The sequence below is a fragment of the Bubalus kerabau genome, chromosome 10, assembly GCF_029407905.1.
Source record: "Bubalus kerabau isolate K-KA32 ecotype Philippines breed swamp buffalo chromosome 10, PCC_UOA_SB_1v2, whole genome shotgun sequence".
Classification (NCBI taxonomy): Eukaryota; Metazoa; Chordata; class Mammalia; order Artiodactyla; family Bovidae; genus Bubalus; species Bubalus kerabau.
The window spans coordinates 65,865,987-65,890,581 of record NC_073633.1 but is presented as its reverse complement, the minus strand read 5'-3'; the positions used below and the strand labels follow the sequence as shown (position 1 = coordinate 65,890,581).

At 40.8% G+C, this 24,595-nt stretch overlaps 1 protein-coding gene across 5 annotated transcripts in view; it reads left to right on the top strand.

The window, feature by feature from the left end:
* The window catches only part of GALK2 (galactokinase 2), a 168,561-nt gene that overhangs the window by 127,356 nt on the left and 16,610 nt on the right, over positions 1-24,595 (top strand). The window lies entirely within an intron of this gene.

Here is a 24,595-nt window from a genome sequence, read left to right as displayed (position 1 = left end):
TATTTTTCAGGTGGCCCAGTGATAAAGAATCCGCCTGCCAAGGCAGGAATGCAGGAGATGCGGGTTCAATCCCTGGGTCGGTAAGATCCCCTAGAGGAAGAAATGGCTACCCACTCCACTATTCTTGCCTGGAGAATCCCATGAACAGAGGAGCCTGACAGACTACAGTCCATAAGGTCACAAAGAGTCAGACACGACTGAGCATGCACGCCCACCCACAGATAGGAGTTATGTAAACTGTAGCATAAGGTCTGGGTTTCTAGAAGCTCAGGGTCCAGGCTGATTTGGGAAGGGTGTTTTCTCAGGTGTGACCCCAGAGAAAAAGGTGAAGCTGTGGAGAGAGTCAGGAGAGAGGCGCGTGTGTATCTAGCACGGGAGTTAAGTCAAGGACACACTGGAGGATAAACAGGGGAGTCCATGAAGGACTAAATAGAAACTGAGGTAGAAAATGTGTCAGCTGCTTTGGGCACTAGTTTGACAAAGAAGGGATGTATTGGGATCATTCCTTTTGGGAATGCTCAGCCTATGTTGGGAAGATCCCCTGGATAAGGGAAAGGCTACCCACTCCAGTATTTTGGCCTGGAGAATTCCATGGAATGTATAGCCATGGGATTGCAGTGTTGGACACGACTGAGTGACTTTGACTTCACTTCACTTCAGCCTGTGTTCCAGGTTAGGTGGCCCTGTGCTTAGAAGCACTCTGCTGGGTGGACACTAATCTCCTTGCTTTGATTACCAACTTTGCCTGTGACTATGTGTTGACAAAGTGCTGTTCAGTCACTGACTAATATGTTTGGATCCTTGATCCTTGTGAAGTCATAAGCAATAGTTATGACTTTTGAGCAAGTATAAGGCACTGGCATAGAATGCTGTTTAGGAAGATATCTGCAGTAAGAAAACAAACAAACACAAAAACTTACTTTATTGTTTATACAGTACTCTTAACTGTATCATTTGATTTGAATCTCACAATAACCCCAGGGCACATGGTTATCCTCATTTCACAGATGAGGAAACTAAGGTCATAGAATTACATGTAGTTACAAAACTAGAGAGCTGGCAAATGCTGGAGCCAGATCCCAAGTCCTAGTCTTTTGAGTTAATCCAATACTCTTGCTGCCTTTACTTTTTAATATTAGTGTATTAATAAACTGGCTTTAGCAATCCTATACCAATAAGGGAGGTAATATCAAGTTTTGATTTTTCTTTCCTATGATTTTCTCTTGCAACTAAAGAGAAGTGATGGAAGTTGGTTACCTGGTGGTTATAGAGTTTCCTTTTGGCTATTTCCCATTCTGGTGCTCTTGCCTTAGAAAATGTAAAGCCATGTGGCATCCAGTAGCTTGCTTAATTTAAGAAGCAAACTCAACTTGGTCAGAAACTTGGTGCATGAGCTTTTGTGTTACAGAAAAGCCATGAGAAGTGCTATGGAATTTTCTTGTTTGATAAAAAGGTAGTCCTCATGGATTATCTTATCTACATCAAAGAAGAGTAGTTTTTAATCTAATGGAGAAATATAAAGGTACTTCACAATATAAATTTAAGGAGTCAGTAATTTCAGTTTCCAATTGTGTTCTCAATATAAAGGAAATCGATTTAAAAATAGCTCATAAGATATCAGGTACTACATTCTATGATTTTAACACATTAAATTGTTCTTATAAGAATTTTGAAGAAAAAATTTTTTATAAAGAGCCTAGAAGAAACTCCAAAGGGTCTTTCTAGAATTTACAGATGTTGGTTGAGCAGAAATCTTTAAAATTTGTATGATGAACTTCTAATAAGGCCAAATAAAAATGAGTCCTTTACTTTTGTCTTTTGTTTTAATTTTAATAAGATAATAGATCCCTCTGAAACAATATAAAAGAATAAATCAAGTAACTATTTTTTGTTATGCACAAAAAATATGCTTTAGTTGTTCTGGAATACAGGTGTGGAGAAAATTTGCTTTCCCTTTTTCCTTTCCTCTCTTCCTAGTCCCTCTGGTTTGCTTCTCAGCTCCTGTTGACTTCTAGCTGTCTGGCCACAGAGGGCAGGATCATGCTAGGAGTAAAGCTTCTTCAATTTTTAGGAAGAAATGGGCTGAACTGTTAACCCAGATCAGTTGGGTTGATGTTTCCTTCCTCGGTTTTCCTCTTCCTCTTTCTCATGTGTGCATCATATACCCCTATCCATCGATTCACCTTGCCTCTTCAGATACTTAGGGAACTGACAATGCAGTGCAGACATAATCTATTAAGTATGATTTTAAAGCTTTTGCATCTCAAAACTCTCAACTTCTGTAGGGACAGCTCAGTGCCAGTGTGTAGGAATCACATACGCGACAGTGATGTGTGCTGTGTACCGGTCAGAGTCTAGTCACTGAGGGGTAGGTCAGGGCTCAGAATCACTCTTATCCTACAAGGCTAATAATAATGGGGACCTTGTTTTTGGCACCTGAGGCCATCCTGGAGCCACTAAAATCAGGGAATTCTGGAATTTTCATTCACTTGTGTGAGAGTTTTAAAAGAGCTGAAATGAAACAGATTCTGCTGGTACATTTTGAGAAGTTGACCCCTGCAGTAGTCTTACATACTTGATGACTTACAGTCATCTTGGACTGAAGTAGGCCCAGAACTTATGAACCTATGAGCTTGACCGCCTCTTCGTACTATGTACCTTCAGACCGTTGAGTTCCCCACGTTTCTTGAGTTAATGTGATTTGGGCAGGCCCAGGAGTAGAAGATGTGGGAGAGAGTTAGACCAGTAAGACTAAACCTTCTCTTCTCTCAAACACTCTGATCCTCTTTCTAACAGAACATTTTCATCTCTCTAGGAAGGTCATCCTTGTATATTAAGCTTTCAGCTTCAGGAATATTGTGCATGTTTTAGGAAAGGAGGAAGAGGGGGGAATCTCTTCTGATAACAGCAGCCCCATGGACTCTGGTGACCTGTGGCTGTGAGGACAAGCTGGAAACTGCTCTTCTAGTCTCACAGGAAATTCATATACAATAGTTACCATGATGGCATTCCCCAGAAATAAATCCTAAAATAGTCATAGCAGCTAAATGTGAGTTATGAGGCACCATTCTTTCATAGCATTTGTATCCTTGAGAAAAGGTCCTTGTTTTGTGCATTTCTATATTCCTGTTCAGTTCAGTTCAGTCGCTCAGTCGTGTCTGACTCTGTGACCCCATGGACTGCAGCATGCCAGGCTTCCCTGTCCATTACCAATTCTTGGAGTTTACTCAAACTCATGTCCATTGAGTCGGTGATGCCATCCAACCATCTCGTCCTCTGTCATCCCTTTCTCCTCCTGGCTTCAATCTTTCCCAGCATCAGGGGCTTTTCAAATGAATCAGTTCTTCACATCAAGTGGCCAAAATATTGGAGTTTCAGCTTCACCATCAGTTCTCCCAATGAATATTCAGGACTAATTTCCTTTAGAATGGACTGATTGGATCTCCTTGCTGTCCAAGGGACTCTCAAGAATCTTCTCCAACACGACAGTTCAAAAGCATCAATTCTTCAGTGCTCAGCTTTCTTTATAGTCCAACTCTCACATCCATACATGACTACTGGAAAAACCATAGCTTTGACTAGATGGACCTTTGTTGGCAAAGTAATGTTTCTGCTTTTCATATGCTGTCTAGGTTGGTCATAACTTTTCTTCTAAGGAGCAAGCATCTTTTAATTTCATGGCTGCAATCACCATCTGCAATGATTTTGGAGGCACCCCCCCACCTCCAAATAAAGTCTGTCACTGTTTCCATTGTTTCCCCATCTATTTGCATGAAGTGATGGGACCAGATGCCATGATCTGAATGTTGAGTTTTAAACCAACTTTTTCACTCTCCTCTTTCACTTTCATCAAGAGTCTCTTTAGTTCTTCTTCGCTTTCTACCATAAGTCTGCATATCTGAAGTTATTGATATTTCTCCCAGCAATCTTGATTCCAGCTTATGCTGGAATTCCTGTGGTACCTAGTAAATTCTTGATAAATGAATAAATGTGTTAAACTAATTTTATTCTGTTCATATGGAGAGGTAATGGGTAGGAGGCCAATTAGAAAATGTACTCAAGGTCTAGCTAGAGAGTGGTTATTTTGAGCCTTTAAGAAAATCTGTTCATGTGCATTAATATTATTCATAACAACTAACAGTGAACACTTAGTTATGTGACAAGCACTATTCTGAGTACTTTCAAAACATTTGCTGTGCGTGTTTGTTAATATGTTCTTCATGTTCAGAGTACCTACATGAAATAGTTCTTTTCAAGGTTGTAAACTGTGCCATAAACACACTCGGAAAATGAAAGTGTTAGTCGCTCAGCCGTGTCTGACTCTTTGCAACCCCATACATGGGCTGTAGCCTGCCAGGCTCCTCTGTCCATGGGATTCTCGAGGCAGGAATAGTCAAGTGGGTTGCTATTTCCTTCTCCAGGGGATCTTCCTCACCCAGGGATCGAACCCGGGTCTCCTGCTTTGCAGGTGGATTCTTTACTGCCTCAGCCACCAGGGAAGCCCTTAAACGCATTTGGACACACATTTAAATACTGATGCACTCCCACCTCCTTCTCCTCACTCTCTCAAACTCCCCTCATCTGTTCACAATGTTGAAGTATGATAGTCAAACTCCCAAAGTCAGATAGCTCTGAGGGAATAAAGAATTTTTTGGTAGGTATTGTTTTTGTTTGTTTGAAATTTGTTTAAAAGAGAAAAGCAAATGAGTTTGGCCATTACAGTGTTAATTAGGTTTGTGTTCAGTGACATAACTGTTAATACTGATGAATATTCCTTTTTCATTCTGTAAACAAAGAATGTTACTAAGATTTTCCACCCAACACAACAGTCTATCTTGCATCCCAGTGCTTTTGACAGTCATCTCTTAATTCACACATGGACTTTTCTATAAGTGAAATATAGCACAAGTTATTTAGATTTAGGGCTTCCCTGGTGATACAGATGGTAAAGAATCCACCTGCAATGCAGGAGACCCAGGTTCGATCCCTCGGTTGGGAAGATCCCGCAGGAGAAGGAAATGGCAACCCACTCCATTATTCTTGCCTGGAGAATCCCATGGACAGAGGGGCCTGGCAGGCTGCAGACTACAGGCTATAGGGTCACAAAGAGTTGCACATGACCTAAGTGACTTAGCATGCAAGCATATAGATTTAATTTAGAGGAACATAAAGAATAAAGACTGGCTTTAGATGGTTTTGATGCTAGGAACATCCCATAAGTTAAATTCCAGTATTTTGCTACTTTACAGAGAAGTTAAACAAGACAGAATAATTAAGTAACTTGCCTAAGATCATGCAGCTCAAAGTAACAGAGTTCGGATTCAAACCCACACACTCTGAGTCCAGTGGCCTCCCTCTACGGTCTTAACTGTTATGTGACATGAGGCTGTCAGTCAGGGTTCTGTCAGAGAAAGAAATTTGTTATAGGAATTTGACAACATGCAACTTGTAAGCTGTTTAAACAGTGTTCGCATCTGGTGCTGAAGCCTGAAGTCAGTAGGAAAGACAGGCAGGAAGTGACAATGGATGTAGGGAAGAGCGAGGGCAAGCTTGAGCTCAGGAAGAAGAGCTGGAATCAGGGTCAGACTCACTACCTCCAGGCCTCCAGTTCTGATGATACTGGTGGAAGCCAAACATGTACCTAGTCCAATGCCTAGTCCAAGAGTAGAAGTTGAAGGAGGAGCCAGTGGGACCTGGAGGTGCTGTTCCATGCCCCAGAGTGAACCAGCAGCTGAGGGACAGTGTATGCGAGTGGTCGTGGCGCTTGGTGCCCTTGCATAGATCTTTGCAGCATAAAAAAATATGCTACCATCATTCTTAATATGCTTATTTCCCCTGTATGTACCTGGCCTCCTGACCTTACCAGTCAACTTGTTCATCCCAGTTGTCTTTTTGGCCTTGGCATGACTTTTCCCCCAGGGTTACTCAGGTCTCTACCAGCTTCCTTGGCCCAGACCCTGTAGTTCCTGGCCACCTTGTCAGCCCCAACTGCCTCTTTGACTCTGGCCGTGCTGGTCCTACCATTCATGGCTGCCTCAAGGGAAGGGAAGAAAAAGAAAGGAAAAGGACAGTGACTATACAAATATATTCGTTTTTTTCTTAAGTCTAAGAGATACATGACTTGTTATTACACAGTATTCCCTTCACTTGAATTTTTCATGGATGTATCTCTACTTTCTGAGACATGAAATGATTTATTTTTAAAATTGTCTCATTTTGAATCGGGCTATAGCAGAGTAACAATGTTGTGATAGTGTCAGGTGAACAGTGCAGGGACTCAGCCATACACGTACATGTATCCATCCTCCCCTCAAAATCCAATCCCTGCCCCAGCCCAAGTAAAACCCAATCCCATTCAGGCTGCCACATAACACTGAACAGTTTCCTATGCTGTACAGTAGGTCCTTGTTGGTTGCCCATTTAAAATAAAGCAGTGTGTACATATCTATCCCAAACTCCCTAACTATCCCTTCTCTCCGTCCTTCCCCCAGCAACCATAAGCTTGTTCTCTAAGTCTGTGAGTCTGTTTCTGTTTTGTAAGTAAGTTCATTAGTATCATTTCTTTTTAGATTCCACATATAAGGGATGTCATATGATATTTCTCCTTTTCTGACTTACTTCACTCAGTATGACACTCTCTACGTCCATCCATGTTGCTGCAAATGGCATAATTTCATTCTTTTTAAATGACCGAGTAATACTCCACTGTGGGTCAGGAAGATCCCCAGGAGAAGGAAATGGCACCCCATTCCAGTATTCTTGTCTGGAGAATTTCATGGACAGAGGATCCTGGCAAGCTACAGTCCATGAGATCACAAAGAGTCAGTGTGACTGAGCACAATATTCCATTGTATATATCCATTATACAATGGAATTGTGTTTTTCCATTCCTCTGTCGATGGACTTTTAAGTTGCTTCCATGTCTTGGCTATATTGAAAATATCTTTTTTGATCCATCTTCCAGAATAATGGAAATAAAAACAAAAATAAATAAATGGGACCTACTTAAACTCAAAAGCTAATGCACCACAAAGGAACAATAAACAAAACAAAAACACAACCCATAGATTGGGAGAAAATATCTGAAATGATGTGACCAATAAGGGATTAGTCTCCAAAATTTACAAATAGCACATGATGTTTAACAGCATCAAAACAAACAACCCACTCAAAAAATGGGCAGAAGACCTGAATAGACATTTCTCCAAAGACATACAGATGGCTAATAAGCACCTGAAAAAAATATTCAACATTGCTAATTATTAGAGAAATGCACATCAAAACTACAATGAGGTATCACCTCACACCAGTCAGAATGGCTATCATAAAAAAAAAAAAATCCACAAACAACAAATGCTGGAGAGAATGTGGAGATAAGGGAACCTTCCTACACTGTTGGTGGGAATGTAAATTGGTACAACCACTATGGAGAACATAAAAAACTAAAAACTGAGCTACCATATGACCCTGTAATCCCACTCCTGGGCATATATCTGGAGAAAAACATCATCCAAAAGGATACATGCTCCCCAATGTTCATCGCAGCACTGTTTACAATAGCCAAGATGAAATTGTTAAAGGATCAGTTGTGAATTTATTAGATGCTCTGCTTTGAGTAGAATGAGGCTTCTGTAGATATGAGGACGGCTGACCTCTCATTATATCCCCTGGTGCTTCTCTGCCGGTTTGCGTTAGGAAACCACCTTCTATAATCCTTGTCTACCTAAGAGGCCAATCTTGACATTTCTATGTTCCTTCCTTTTGTTGCTACCTTTACTTTCATTTTCATATTTTTAGGTTTCCATATAATTAAATATTTTCCTTATATACAAAGTTGCTTTTCTTATAGTTAATTCTGGTTATTTTGGTCAAAGTGTTTATTCTCCTGTACTGCTGTGTTCAAGGTGATTTTTCTTCAGTAACAACCAGTTCTGACATCTCAGGGGCTTGACCCAACAAAAGTTCATTTCCACTCTGCCTTTTGATCACAAGTCAGCACATGGTCTGTTCATCTGAGACAATCAGGGACCTGGGCTCAGCAGGGGCTCCATCTCAACATGTTTGCCCATAATCACTGTGGTCTGAGGAAGGGACTGTGGCTGATCGCTCACTGACTTTTAACAGCTGCCTCTTATTCTCTTTCATTGGCTCAAGCAGGTCAAATGGATGTGATGAATTTCAGAGTGGGTGGCAAGTGCAGTCTGTCTCAACGTGTACAAGGAAAACTGGAACATTTGGAAACAGCTCTAACTAATGAAAACCACACTGACCTGTGCTGTGTAGCTGGGAGTCTCAGCCCATTTAAATCTTGCTGATACCAATGAAACCAGCTTATTTTCTCATCTAAACTATGAAGCTGACATTCCCTTTCAGACAATTGGGATGATGAATATTGTTTTGACCAGATTCCAAATTATCTTCCCTTGAGGATTAGACATACTATGACATCTTTTTAAGATGCACATTTCTCTCACACTGGCATTTTATCTGCAATTTGTCTGGTGAAAGCCTTCTTAGTCCTCATGGCTTATCATTTTTTCCCCATCTTGTGGCATTCAATCTCTTTTCAGGAAACTATCATTCTAGAATCTTAGGGCATGGTCCAGGAAAACCTCTTCACTGTTTGATATTAATAGGTTCACTTCCTATGCCTTTATTATTTTCAAAGTACCTAGCTTCAGGGGGAAGAAAGTTTCCTAGCAAAAACTTCTTAAGTAGAAACTGTGTACCTCTTCCTACTTACATATGTTTGTTCCCAATTTGTTACATGTGAGTCAGCAGAGGTAAATTACTATGCATGTACCTAATCATTTTTGCAGATTACTGCCAAATATCAATAGTAATGACAACAAAAATTATTATTCATTGTATCTGTATAGACATTCACAGTTTTTAAAATTGAAGTGTGGCTGCTGTAAAATACTATGTTACAGGTGTGTGATATAGTAATTCACAATTTTTAAAGGTTATACTCCATTTATAGCTGTTATAAAATATCTGCTATATTCCTTGTGTTTTACAGTATATCCTTAATAGCTTGTTTTATACCTAATAGTTTGTACCTCTCACTCCGCTACCCCTCTATTGCCCCTCCTGCTCCCTCCTGGTAAATGTTCGTTTGTTCTCTGTATCTGTGAGTCTGCTTCTTTTTTTGTTAAATCCACAATTTGTATTTTTTTAGATTCTACATATAAATGATATCATACAGCATTTGTCTTTCTCTTTTAAGTCCATCTGTGTTGCTGTATATATCATATATACGTATCATATATGTTTGTATATATATTATATCTTCTTTATTCATTTATATGTTGATGGACACTTGGGTTACTTCCATATTTTGACACTTAAAAATAATACTGCTATGAATATTGGTATGCATGTATCTCTCTGAAGTAGTGCTGCTATGAGTATTGGGGTGTATGTGTCTTTTTGAACTTTTTGTTTTTTTTGGATATTTACCCAGATGTGAAATCGCTGGATCATATGGTAGTTCCATTTTCACGTTTTCTGAGGTGTCTCCATACTGTTTTCTACAGTGGCTACACCAATTTACAGTCTCACTACCATTTGTTCTTTGTGTTCTTTTTATAACCATTCTGACAGTTGTGAGGTGATATCTCATTGTGGTCTTGATTTGCCTTTCTCTGAGGGTTAGTGATGTTGAGCATGTTTTCATGTGCCTGTTGGCCTTCTGTACGTTCTCTTTGGAAAAATTAGACATTCAAAGTTTTAAACACATAAATATCAATTGATCGTCACTCATGCTGTAAATTCCAGATGAAAACATGACAGGGCACCGCTCTATGTTAAGGGTAGAGACTGTGTGTGGTTTTTCTTTTTTTTAAGTTTGAGGAAGATGATTCCTAGTATTGTCTTTAGGAGGCAATGGGGTGGAAGAGACCACAAGAATGAACATCCCTCAGTCCATTAGACTTTAATGTTACAAAGCCTTTCTTTTGTCAAGGACCACTGGTGCAACATTAAAAAGACCAGAGACTACTTCCATAGGAAAGAAGTATGTTTAGTCTTTTACTGGGAAACTATGAAATGTTCCAAGAACAACAGATATACAATTCTAGTCAATTAAGACAAGAAATAACAAGATATGTGCTTCATTTCTGTCATTTAGACTTATAGGGGTAAGGGGGACAGATGAAGATCAAAAAGGAAAGAGTCATATGGACAAAAATAAAGGTAAAATGAATCTAATAAAGGGGGAAAGCCTGACGTATACACACGGCTTGTTTATGGAGGAGCACATACACAAAAACAGAGAAACCACAAACTCACTCATGCCTGTGAGCATTCACTTCCCACCCTGGTTCCCGGGGGGCTGCACAAACACATTTGCAATCATGGGCTTCTGTGAAATAGCATCCTTTTTCATCTTTTCAGGATGCTCATGCTCAGTCATGTCTGACTCTTTGCGACCCTTTGGACTGTAGCCCACTGGGCTCCTCTGTCCATGGGATTTTTCAGACAAAAATACTGGAATGGGTTGCCATTTCCTACTCCAGGGGATCCTTCCTGACCCAGGATCAAACCCAAGTCTCCTGCATTGCAGGTGGATTTTTCACCCACTGAGCCATTGGGGACGCTCCCTCTTTTCAGTCTATCACCAATTATACTGCAAACACCTTGAGAATAGGGGCATCTCATTAGATGTTTATGAAATTGAAACATTTTACCTTCCCTAATTCTACCCTTTGGAAAGTCTGGGTGCAGTGTAGGCATATTGTCTTCAGTACTCACTACGAGGCTATTAGGACAAGCTCCCCACTGCGAGTTTGCCCCTCATCCACTGCCCAGGTCACCTTCTTGGTCTGCTCCAGAGCACACTGTTCAGAAGCAACATCCTGTATAATCTAGCTGGGATTAGATTTTTTGTGTGGCACATAACATAGCTTCTCACTTGCTCAAACTGTTGTTGTATTTTGGTAAACTACTACTTTTGATCATACTGGCAAATAAGTGAGTAATGTAAGAGAACAGAAGCAAATTTTTATTCTTTTATTCAACTGGTACTCAGTTGAGAGCAACTATTCAAGCATTGTGCTAGATGCTTTAAGTTTGAGGTTATTTTGGTTAGCAACAGATGCATTAGCAATCTGTAAGGCCAGAATAGTTTTTGCCCTCATTTATTTATCATTTTGTGGGAAGAAAACAATAAAATAATGATTAAGGTGTTCTGATGGAAATATACTACTTATTCTCAGATAACTACTGATTTCTCCTCTGCCTCTCCTTTATCTTTGTCTCTTACATTTTTGTTCTCTCTTTAATTCAGTTCATGGGAGAAAGCAAAGACAAGAAGAACTCATTCCCTTTTAGGTTAAAATACCAGCACTGGCCAGCTCTAGGCAAGTGTGACCATTGTTTCCCATAGTCCTTCATTCAGCTCTGACCAAGATTCCTGCCCAACTCCCTGAGTTCTTTTCAACTGACTTGAGATTGCTCCTTTAATGTTTTCTAAAAACAAAGTGTTAGGGTAGTTCTGGGAAGTTAATGGGAAGCTAATTTCGTCAAGAAAGAGAGGCAAACAAAAATGCAGCTCATCCAGCCAGCAGTTCCAGCTTATTCGTCTGCTGCTGGGATGGGAGCTGATATTTATTGAGAATCTGCTCTATTCAAGACAGGGTGTTAGGCTGAGCTACAAAGATAAAGATGGCACAATCTCTGCCCTTCTAAAGTAGTGTGTGATCATTGTAATTAGAAGGGAATACATGGTATTCAGTGTCTGGAATGTTGGGGGACAGCTTCATGGAAGAGGGGCCTTGAGATCTGGGGATTACAAAACTAGTCTGGGTAGCATACCGACATGGGCCTCCACTCTTGGACAGGCAGTGATGGAGTGTGGTATCGCAAGCAAGGCATGGTACCGACACACCGTAAGAGGTTGGAAAGGGACATGAACATTCAGTAGACCCATTGCGTCCCACTGGATTGGACTGTGTGTGCCCTCATTTATTGGACCATGGAACAATAATGCAGCATTTGATACAGTGAAATATTGGGGAACACTGTAATCAAAATGGTAATTGGGGAAGTTTATTATGGTAGCTGTATACAGGTTGATGGGCTTCCCCGGTGGTTCATGGGTAAGGAATCCTTCTGCCAATGCAGGAGACTGAAGTTTGATTCTTGGGTCAGTAAGATCCCCTAGAGAAGAAAATGGCAACCCACTCCAGTATCCTTGCCTGGGAAATCACATGGACAGAGGATTCTGGTGGGATACAGCCCATGGAATTGCAGAAGAGTCAGAGAGGACTCGTTGACTGAACAACAGCAACAACAATACAGGTTAATAGGCAGTAAGAGGGAGACCAGTTAGAAGGTAGAGCAGTTGTTCAGACCTGGGATAAGAATCCAAAGTAGGGAAGTATAGAACGAGAAGGAAGGGAGCAGTGGACTCTGTCTTGTCATTTGAATGGCGCTGGAGTTAACAGGAGCTTACTATATTGCCAGAAAGCAGAATGCAGGTGACAGTGCCTGCAGCAGAGTGAAGCAAAGGTTTCAGGATCGGAGGAGTGGAATGTATTATAAAACAGTGCTGGCTCTTCTGCTCCTGAAAATCTGAGAGAGGGAAGCTATAGATATGTGGGGGTGCTGTTATTCTCTACAGACAAGATGGCATTATGCTGTGGATTTGAAAACATTCACAAGTGCCTCTTGGAATGTAGTTTTCCATGGATTAATGTGGTTTGTGTTGAAAACGCATATATATATATATATATTTCATCAGTGGTTTTGCTTTTAAAAGCAGGTAGTTAAAGCCTTTTTTTCCTCTTAAATGTAAAATGCTAACTTAGTTTAATCTTTGCAGCATGGGAATGGGATATTAATGTGGCTGAAAACAGCTGTTTATTTTTTGTGGGTTTGACCATTTCAGAAACTTCACATTTATGAAAAATATTATTACTGGGGAAATAAATTTGAAACTGCGGTCCAGCTTCAATGAGAACTGTATAGTGTTTTTCCATTCTACTGCTTAAATGCTCCAAAGATTCTATGCCTCCGAGCAGGGACTTGTTATAACTGTGCTGCATGGAAAACAGGCACTCTGCAGTGTATTCTGAAGTGGATTCCCCCATCCACCTCTGCATGGCTGTTCTTGGAAACCAGCTCTTAGTTTAGCCCAGTGGAGCTATGTGTTTGGAGAGAAATTGGCTAGTAGCGTGCAGCTCCATGATTGTGCAAAGACAGCTAAAACCACAACTGCTTTTAGCGCCCCCCTTCAAAGAGTGGGAAAGCATTTTGGGGTATGGGAGCCTCAAAAAGATTAATTATACACTTACATGATAAGGTTTCCAGTTCTCTCTGACGAGCCTATTTATTTATTTTGTTTTGATTAATTATCCCAAGATGAAGTTTTTATCCAAGTTAAATCTGATTCCCAAAATATTTATCACTTTTAGTTTGAAGACCAGTGCTCTGTGTTCTTCCATCACCACACAATCTTTTTGCAGTTTGGTATTACAAGGCTTATGTGAAGAAACTCACTGTGTTGAGAATGAAGGAGATGACTGTCCAGCTCTACTTTGCATTCCTCAGACTGATGTGGGGAGACCACTCTTAAGAAGGGCATGCTGCTAAGTCACTTCAGTCGTGTCCGACTCTGTGCGACCCCATAGATGGCAGCCACCAGGCTCCCCCATCCCTGGGATTCTCCAGGCAAGAACACTGGAGTGGGTTGCCATTTCCTTCTCCAATGCATGAAAGTGAAAAGTGAAAGTGAAGTCACTCAGTCGTGTCCAACTCAGCGACCCCATGGACTGCAGCCTACCAGGCTCCTCCATCCATGGGATTTTCCAGGCAAGAGTACTGGAGTGGGGTGCCATCGCCTTCTCTGAAGAAGGGCATACACGGACTAATGTGTATTCAGAGAAATTATCAGTGAGGGAGACTTGAAATCCAGTCATGTGAGGGAACTGGGTGGGTGGTCTGGAGAAAAGATTTAAATGCTAACAGAGCTGTGGTATTTCACTGCTGCTGGGGCAGACACTAGCTTAACTACCTGGCATCCAGGCCTTTTCCTGGGGAAATCTGTTACATGCATGCTGGAGAAGGAAGGAAGGTTTGCCTCCTATGGTAAAAGTTGAGGGGTCAGATTTTCCTTTTGTCTTGTCACCTGAGTGTGAGCAAGGGTCCTTGGTTCCTCCTGTGTCCTGGCACATGCTTATGTTTTGGGCTTTCAGTCTGTTAGGCAAAGGTCCATTGACAAAGTATCTAGAATCTAATGTCATATCCAGACTTGTGGAGGAGACCTCAGCAATGGTCCTCACTGTCTATTTCACTTGGCACGTGGCTTATTCCCACCTGGATTCTCAAATTCTAATAGAGATTAGGAATATGTAATCCTAATAAATTTTGTGAGTTCTCTAATACCTTTAAAATTAATTCCTTTCAATTAAGTTAGTTCATATAGGTTTCTATTGTTCAGAAACAATAATCCTGACTATATAATTGCTAAAGACCAGTAATCTTTTCTTGTTTCCAGCTTGAATTCTTAACTTGAATCCAAGGAAACTGTATGTTGAACTGTGTGTAGAATTTCATATATTTATGCACTCAGATGGGGGAGAGAAGGTTCATAGCTTTTATTCTATTCTCAAAAGGCTCTATAACCCTAGAAAGGCCAAGAACCACTTATGTACAGGATACAATGTAAAACCTTACTTAGCATAACATATAAAGCCCTTATAATCTGACCTCTGCCTTGTTGTTCAGTCGTTAAGTCATGTCTTACTCACTGTGACCCCAAGGACTGCAGCACACCAAGGCTTCCTTGTCCTTCACCATCTCTTTGAGTTTGCTCAACCTCATGTCCATTGAGTCAGTGATACCATCCAACCATCTCATCCTCTGTCACCCCCTTCTCCTCCTGCCTTCAGTCCTTCCCAGCATCAGGGTCTCTTCCAATGAGTTGGCTCTTCACATCAGGTGTCCAACTATTGGAGCTTCAGCTTCAGCATCAGTCCTTCCAGTGAATAGTCAGGGTTGATTTCCTTTAGGATTGACTGATTTGATCTCTTTGCTGTCCAAGGGACTCTAAAGAGTCTTCTCCAACACTACACCTCTAAAGCATCAATTCTTTAGTGCTCAGCCTTTGTTTATGGTCCAACCTTTACATCTGTACATGACTACTGGAAAAATCGTAGCTTTGACTATATGAACTTTTGCTGGCAAAGTAATGTCTCTGCTTTTTAATGGGCTGTCTAGGTTTGTCATAACTTTTCTTCCAAAGAGCAAGTGTCTTTTAATTTCTTGGCTGCAGTCTCCATCCACAGTGATTTTAGAGCCCAGGAAAATAAAGTCTGTACTGTTTCCATTTTCCCCCCATCTATTTGCCATGAGGGATGGGACCAGAGCCATGATCTTAGTTTTTTGAATGTTGAATTTTAAGCCAGCTTTTTCACTTTCCTTCTTCACCTTCATCAAGAGGTTCTTTAGTTCCTCTTTGCTTTCTGCCATTAGGATGGTGTCCTCTGCATATCTGAGACCTCTGCCTACTGCTTTTATTTTCTCTTTTACTGTATTTCTTGTTCCTACTGGGCTTCATCCTCTTTCTATGCTACAATCATAATCAAGTCCTATGAATTCTTTAAAAGCACCTTGTGCCCATCCAAGTACTAACCAGGCCTGGCCCTGCTTAGAGCACCTCATGGTTTTTGATCTCCGTGTTTTTGTTCACAAAGTTCCTTCTGTCTTAATTTCCCAGTCCTTTCACCCTACCTTTTAAGTGGTTTGCTGGACACCTAACTTCTCTTTTAGACTTGAGTGGTTTCACATTGTACTGGTAGACTCTGAAGATCATGACCACTATTCCCCATCCCTCAGCCTACCTGCTTCCAGCATTGCCAGTAACTTTGTCAAGCTAGTAGCTGGCACGAATGTCTCTTTGCCATCCTGGGGCATTCTCCAGAGTCACTGAAAGTTGCTGTGCTGCCCAGGCACATCTCTGGGGAGAAGTTAACCCCTCTAGGGGCAATGATGGCACTGTCTGTGGATAAAAGACCCAGGCTTCCCTTCTCTTTCATAGGTGGACCTGTTCCCTTCCAACATGGTTGGAACCATGGTTCTCCATGGTTCTTCAGAGAGACCCCCGAGCACTTGGGCGGTGGTTGTTCACTGTGGTGACCTACATATTAAGCACATTTATTGACTTTTCTTCTTTCCTGTCTCACTTTCCTTATTTTTGTCTTCCTGCTTCCTGGATTTCTGCTACTTGCACTCAACTCTTTGTGTCAGGCTCTGCTTTCAGGCTAACCCAGATTGGGACACCCTATTGACTCTGAGCCTCTACTTTGGCTGTGAGGAGCTGTCTTTCCATCTGTTGCTTGTTATTGCTCATTGTTGTTTCTCTTTAGTAGACTATTGGAAAAAGGAAGAGAGTTCCAGAAAAACATCTATTTCTGCTTTATTGACTATGCCAAAGCCTTTGACTGTGTGGATCACAATAAACTGTGGAAAATTCTGAAAGAGATGGGAATACCAGACCATGTGACCTGCCTCTTGAGAAACCTATATGCAGGTCAGGAAGCAACAGTTAGAACTGGACATGGAATAACAGACTGGTTCCAAATAGGAAAAGGAGTACGTCAAGGCTGTATATTGTCACCCTGGTTATTTAACTTATATGCAGAGTACATCATGAGATACGCTGGGCTGGAAGAGGCACAAGCTGGAATCAAAATTGCTGGGAGAAATGTCAATAACCTCAGATATGCAGAGGATACCACCTTTATGGCAGAAAGTGAAGAGGAACTCAAAAGCCTCTTGATGAAAGTGAAAGAGGAGAGTGAAAAAGTTGGCTTAAAGCTCAACATTCAGAAAACGAAGATCATGACATGTGGTCCCATCACTTCATGGGAAATAGATGGGGAAACAGTGGAAACAGTGTCAGACTTTACTTTTTTGGGCTCCAAAATCACTGCAGATGGTGATTGCAGCCATGAAATTAAAAGACACTTACTCCTTGGAGGGAAAGTTATGACCAACCTAGATAGCATATTCAAAAGCAGAGACATTACTTTGCCAATAAAGGTCTGTCTAGTCAAGGCTATGGTTTTTCCTGTGGTCATGTATGGATGTGAGAGTTGGACTGTGAAGAAAGCTGAGTGCTGAAGAATTGATGCTTTTGAACTGTGGTGTTGGAGAAGACTCTTGAGAGTCCCTTGGACTGCAAGGAGATCCAACCAGTCCATTCTAAAGGAGATGAGTCCTGAGTGTTCTTTGGAAGGACTGATGCTAAAGCTGAAACTCCAATACTTTGGCCACCTCATGCAGAGTTGACTCATTGGAAAAAACTCTGATGCTGAGAGGGATTGGGGGCAGGAGGAGAAGAGGATGACAGAGGATGAGATGGCTGGATGGCATCACTGACTCGATGGACATGAGTCTGAGTGAACTCTGGGAGTTGGTGATGGACAGGGAGGCCTGGCGTGCTGCAATTCATGGGGTCGCAAAGAGTTGGACACGACTGAGTGACTGAACTGAACTGAGTAGACTATTACTTCTTTTTTTTTTAATTAAACATTTATTTTGTTTTTTTATTGTAGTAGGAACACATATGAAATCTATCCTCTTAATAAATTTTAAGTGTACTATACATTATTGTTGACTAGAGGTGAATGCTGTACAGTAGGTCTCTAGAGCTCATTCATTTTACTTAGTTGAAAATGTTTTGTCTGTTTGTCTACTGATGATTAACTCTCTACTTTTCCCTCCCCTAGTCTCTGGGAACCACCATTCTGGCCTTCGATTGTATGAATCTGATGATTCTAGCTAACTCATATAAATGGTACTTGTCTTTCTGTGTCTGGCTTATATCACTTGGCATAATGTCCTTAAGAGGTCCATCCATATTGTTGCATATTGTAGAGTTTCTTCCAAATTTAAGCTTGAATAATAGACCTAGATAGCATATTCAAAAGCAGAGACATTACTTTGCCAACAAATGTCTGTCTAGTCAAGGCTATGGTTTTTCCAGTGGTCATGTATGGATGTGACAGTTGGACTGTGAAGAAAGCTGAGCACCGAAGAATTGATGCTTTTGAATGCTGTGGTGTTGGAGAGGACTCTTAAGAGTCCCTTGGACTGCAAGGAAATCCAACCAGTCCATTCTAAAGGAGATCAGTCCTGGGTATTCTTTGGAAGGACTGATGCTAAAGCTGAAACTCCAATATTTTGGCCACCTCATGCAAAAAGTTGACTCATTGGAAAAAACTCTGATGCTGGGAGGGATTGGGGGCAGAGGGAGAAGAGGATGACAGAGGATGAGATGGCTGGATGGCATCACCGACTCAATGGACATGGGTTTAAGTAGACTCTGGCAGTTGGTGATGGACAGGGAGGCCTGGTGTGCTGTGGTTCATGGGGTTGCAAAGAGTCGGACATGACTGAGTGACTGAACTGAACTGAATATTCTATTATGTATACATCATTTTTCAATCCATTCTTCCATTGGTGGACATTTAGTTTGCTTCTACAGCATAGATATTATGAATAGAGCTGCAATGAACATGGATGTGCTAATAATTCTTTGAGATCCTGATTTTAGTTCTTTAGGAGATATACCCAGAAGTGAGATTGCTGGATCATAGGATAGTCCTATTTTTAATTTTTTGAGGATTCTGTGCTGTTTTCCATAGAGGTTGCACCATTTTGCATTCCCACCAACAGTGTGCAAGGGTTCATTTCTCCACATCCTCACCAACACCTGTTGTCTTTTGTTAAGACTATTACTTTTTGAGAGTAAAGAGCTTATGTTATTCATTGTTGTTCCCTTGGTATTATTAATAAAACTGGCATAAAGTGAATCCTTATCCATGTGTAAAAAACATAAGATATGAGAGCTTTCTTCAGATCTCTCAAGGGCTGTCTTGTGTTTACAAATGTCTGTGGAGCAGAAATAAGACCAAAGAGTAGAATTTACAAGGTGATGGACCTTTCTTCCATATGGAACTATCAATGCACCTAAGGGAGGGACCTTCATTAGTAACAGTGGTTTGTTATGGCATGATGACTCACTTGGTTTGTCCACTCTTCTGTCTCTGGCCAAGAATTCCTGTAATAGAGAGTTTTATGGAAAATGAGTCCCACACACAGATGCCTACAGAGACCAGGCAGACATGTGAACTAGTGAGGCAGTCCAGGCATAAGATAATTGGGAATGGTGGGAAGTACATGGAAATACAGTGCATGCCCTGCCTAAACAGGCTGGTTGCTCCTCAGCTCCAGCCAACAGTTTTGCAAGAAGGTAGGTTCACCACTGCCAGGCCTTTCATTTTTTTCAAGGGAAAACAGAAATCTAGATTCTTAAAACTTCTCAGTTTAAAAAGTATGTGGGTCAAGAAAGCATCACTGTGGTTGGTTACTGACCATGGTTGTGAGTGTGCAACCTTTGTGTAATATATGTAGCAGAGGATGTTAAAGCCTCAGGTGTGAGGACAGCCTCCTCAAGAAACTGGCCTGGGGTCTGATCAGTTTGCCCCCTCCAGCCCATAAACATACTCTGCCTGTTCCCAGCTTGGGCCTTTGGCCATCCTGTCCTCACAGCAAGGAAGCTCTGTGGCTCTGGCATTTCCCACTATGGCTCTTTTTCCCACAAACCCTATCTTCTTGGTCCACCTCTAGTATTTCCTGCTCTTGAATATCTGCTGCACTTGGTCATTGTCCAGTGGTCTCATAGTCTGTCTTATTTAACTGAGTTATAAGTCTCTCATAGTAGGGGCTTCTATTTCACATGTCTTTCCTGTCATTTGTAGCATAGGGTTCTTGCAAGAAATACGCTTGCTCCTTGGAAGAAAAGCTAAGAGAAACCTAGGTGGCATATTAAAAAGCAGAGACATTACTTTGCCAACAAAAGTCCATCTAGTCAAAGCTATGGTTTTTCCAGTAGTCATGTATGGGTGTGAGAGTTGGACTGTGAAGAAAGCTGAGTGCCGAAGAATTGATGCTTTCGAACTGTGGTTTTGGAGAAGACTCTTGAGTCCCTTGGACAGCAAGGAGATCAAACTAGTCCATCCTAAAAGAAATCAGTCCTGAATATTCATTGGAAGGACTGATGCTGAAGCTGAAGTTCCAATACTTTGGTCACCTGTTGTGAAGAACTGATTCATTGGAAAAGACCCTGATGCTGGGAAAGATTGAAGACAGGAAGAGAAGGGGACGACAGGGGAGAAGATGGTTGGATGGCATCACCGACTCGATGGACGTGAGTTTGAGCAAGTTCCAAGAGTTGGTGATGGACAGCAAAGCCTGGCGTACTGAAGTCCATGGGGTCGCAAAGAGTCGGACTGAACTGAACTTGCTCTTCTGAAGCTGAACTTCCAGTGTTGAGAGATAAGCACAGGCCACTGAACAAATAAGCATAAGAAAATTGGACAGTATTTGTGAGAATAAATAAAGTAGTTTTGGGAGACAAAAATAGGATGGAAAGAATATGTGTGTGTGTGTTTGTGTAGGTGTGATTATTCTGGGTTGGAGATGGGGGAAGGTCTTCCTGATGCTGTGACATCTGAGACTTGAATGACTATGAGGGGCTAGCCATATCAAGATCGGGGAAGAACGTTCCAGGGCAACAGAACAGCTGATGCAGTGGGTCCAAGGCAGGAGCCTGTGTGGTGAGCTGGAGGCTCAGCAGGGAAGTCATCGGGAAAGGAAATTTTAGAACTAGCAACTAAATTATTCAAGTGAACTTATTGTACAATTATTACTGTTTAAATGTATATGGTTGTGATCATTTAGATCTAAGAATCTCTGCCATGATTTCAGGATCAGATTCAGTAATTACCAAAGATTCACAGAGGAGAAAGTGATTGTTTTAGAATTCACATGACATATCCTACTTTGAAGCCTCAGATTTCCCATGGATAGGATAGGACACTGGCAATGTTTCAGGAAAATGGCACCTGGTATTATATTCTTAAACAATATTTGTGTTGGAAGTAGTCATATAGCAGTGAGCATTCATGCAGTAAGAAACAATTCCTTCATCCTTTAATAATTGCCCTCAAGGATTATAAGAGAGATGAAGCATCCATTTTAAAAGTTAACTGGACAAGGAAGAAAGCTTTGTCCACAGAGTTTCAGATTTTCTTGGATTTTCTGGTATCTACACAACAGAGACCTGCTGAATTGCCAGCCTATAACAAGCCACAACCCTGGATCCAGAGAGCATTTGTGATGTCCAGCCAATGCAGAACTGCTTTCCCTCCCAAAGGGTGGTCTCCAAATCTGTTGTAGCCTTTGGCAAGACATTTGTATCACAATTAAAAACAGATGCCCTTTCTGCCCTTTCCTTTGTTGTCTGAGTTACTACTGTTCAGGGGGTGTGAGCCATGGCAGTCTCTCACGCACCTTCAGAACACCCAGCGAGAGTCCTCATTAGACATTCCTGTCCTGAAGCCTTGCTATGAAACACTCAACAAAACAGAGTAGACACAGGGAGGTTCTAGTAATCTGCTCAGTACCTTCTGAATGTTTCTTATCACAAATCAGAACACCAGTCCTGAGGTTTAATACAAAAAAAACCCACCTCTCTCTAGATAGTTTCTACTTGAGAATATTTAATCCTAAAGGAAAAATATTTAATCTTAAAGAACTGTGTAGTCCTAGAGGAAAACCAAAGCACGCTCTTGCTAATGGACTGTTTGTTGTTGTTGTTGGTATTGAATTTTATTACAGGATATATTTGTATTATATATATATATGACATTGACATTCCAGAGTATCAAAAATCACTGTGAATTCTTGATTAAAAGAGACTTATTAAACATAAGACTGAATATAATGTGTGGACTTTGCTTGGATCTTGCTGTAAATTGAAATTGAAACAACTGGGAAAATTTAAATATGGATTGAATATGAGACGGTGTTAAGGAATCATTGGTAATTTTGTTAGATGTGATAATGATACAGAGGTTACGTAAGAAAATATCCTTATTTTATAGAGTTGCACTCTGAAATATATAGGAAGGAAATGTCACATGTATAATTTATTTTAAAACACTAGCAAAATATTGAAGAAAATATTGCAAAAAATTATTGTTCAGTCTAGGTGATGGGCGTATGGAACATGCTATTGTATTTCCTTTGTTGTCCTGTATATAATTTGAAGTTTAAGAAATTCTTTGCAAATTGTGACATAGCAGAGCAATTTGTCAGCTAAATAGCACTATTTTACAATGTTAGTGGATGTTGCTTTATTGTGCCTTTTGTGCTGCAGCCATAAATGTCAGTGGACCTGGAAACTAGATGATTTTTTGGAAATGAGACACTACAGGAAAAATGAACCAATATTCTCTTCTTATGTATGCCCTCCACCCTACCCCTGTGTTCTCCTTTTGCAACTTGGCCCATGAGGGAGGTGAAATAGTTCACAAATAAAACTGAAACATATGGAATCCTAAAGCTAGAATTTTAAACATTTTGTTTCATTGTCAACTTTTAAAAAGAATATTTTTAAACTATAGTTACCATAGTCATTTTCCTCCTTTTCAAAATGTGTATTCTATAATCTGGATTATATTCAGTTCAGTTCAGTTCAGTCGCTCAGTTGTGTCTGACTCTTTGCGACCCCATGGACCATAGCATGCGAGGCCTCCCTGTCCATCACCAACTCCCAGAGTCCACCCAAACCCACGTCCATCGAGTCGGTGATGTCATCCAACCATCTCATCTTCTGTCGTCCCCTTCTCCTCCTGCTCTCAATCTTTCCCAGCATCAGGGTCTTTTCAAGTGAGTCAGCTCTTTGCACCACGTGGCCAAAGTATTGGAGTTTGAGCTTCAACCTCAGTCCATCCAGTGAACACTCAGGACTAATCTCCTTTAGGATAGACTGATTGGACCTCCTTGCAGTCCAAGGGACTCTCAAGTCTTCTCCAACACCAAAGTTCAAAAGCATCAATTCTTTGGCACTCAGCTTTCTTTATATACATGGATTATATTAACATGTATAAAATTATTGGTACTGTCTAATGTAGATACATGCCTATCAATGGCCCATCTTTTCCTTTCTCTGTTCAGGGATTTTGAAGGAGTTCTTGTTAAATCTACTAGTGCTTTTTCTTCAGACAACTTTGTTGCAGATGCTATGTGCCAGTATTGGGTATTGTTAAGACTTTCTTACCTTAAGATATTTTGATACCTAGACCCTAAAATAATATATTTTAATATATAACAATTCTCAATAATATGTAATATTCCTATTTCCATTGAACCTATTGATAGAAATAACAAATTCACACTGCAGTGTGCACTGAGTCACATGACCTGGCTACTGATGGAGCAAAGCATGTTGTTATATTTTTATCCCCACCTACATTTAACTTGTAAGTTCATTTTTTGACTTATTTTTCATCCTATGTAGTATCAGTAGTTATAGATTCAATACCAAAGGGAATCTGGCTGTCCCCTTTCCTCAACTTGTACATTTTTAGTAAGCTGTGAGTACTGGCACTTTTTTTTTTGAATAACAGTGTCTAAATGGAGGTATCTTGATTTTGAACTGGAGTTAAATCATCCTTCTGAATGTCCAACAGTGAACACGCACTGTGGTCTTGTCACATAAGGCACTGGTGAAGGTTCTGTGGAGTACCAGGTTGCAGACTATCAAATGCTTGGAACCAGAAGACCTGGTTTCTGTCTTCAGGAGTTGGCAAACTTTGTGCAGACAATTACTATGGAAAGTATATGATAAGTATATGAGTTATGAGGGTGGTACTGTGGAGGGGAAAAATGTAACCTAAAACTTGAACATAATTTGTTGGTTGTTAAGTATGTTGTCATGCATTTGGTATTTTTTAATATAAAATTATAAAAGCACTACTGAAAAAGCAGTAATATTCTAGGGGAGAGGAACCTGGAGGCAGATCCTGGAAGAGAGAATCATGTAGAAAAGGCTGCCTTGAAAGTATGTTCAGTGTCCTTCAGTTGTGGGGACAGGGGCCAGTTTCAGGTAGCTCTGCAAGGAGGGAGCCAGGGAGAGATCCTACAACTTCACTCTCTTCCCTCCCACCTCTCGTTGATATTCTCCCTTTTTCTAATCTAAAGACAAGGGAGCCCACTGGTGTAGTCCATCCAAGTCAGCCTCCTGGGGCAGATAGCAGAGTAGATAACAGCAGAAAGTAGAACAATTATCATCTTCTTCTCAAAATATAACAATATGGGGGGAATGCTTGGAGGGAGTTCTTCACAGAATCTAAAATGTTAGAGCTGGAAGGATCCTGAGAAATAATTTTCAACTTCATTTTGAAGATGGAGAAATAGAGCTCTATTGAAATAGCAACTTGAGTACAGTGAGTTGTCTCATGGCTGAGAAGATATGACAGACCTTTGGAGAGCCCAGGCTCTTCCCAGCAGGTCAGGCAGATTAGCCTCCATGTATTTTTCAAGTTTTTCCCAGAGGCACCCCACTCACTCAGCCACTGTTCAGCATGAGTGAAAATGGTAAGAAGGTTTTGGTTGTTATTCAAGGGAACATATGGGTACTATAAACACAGTCAATGCAGTAGGGCTTGTTTCTATAACTGAAGTAAGAGTCATTCCAGATAATCTGGAAGGCACAGAAATACGTCAAGGAGAAAGTAAA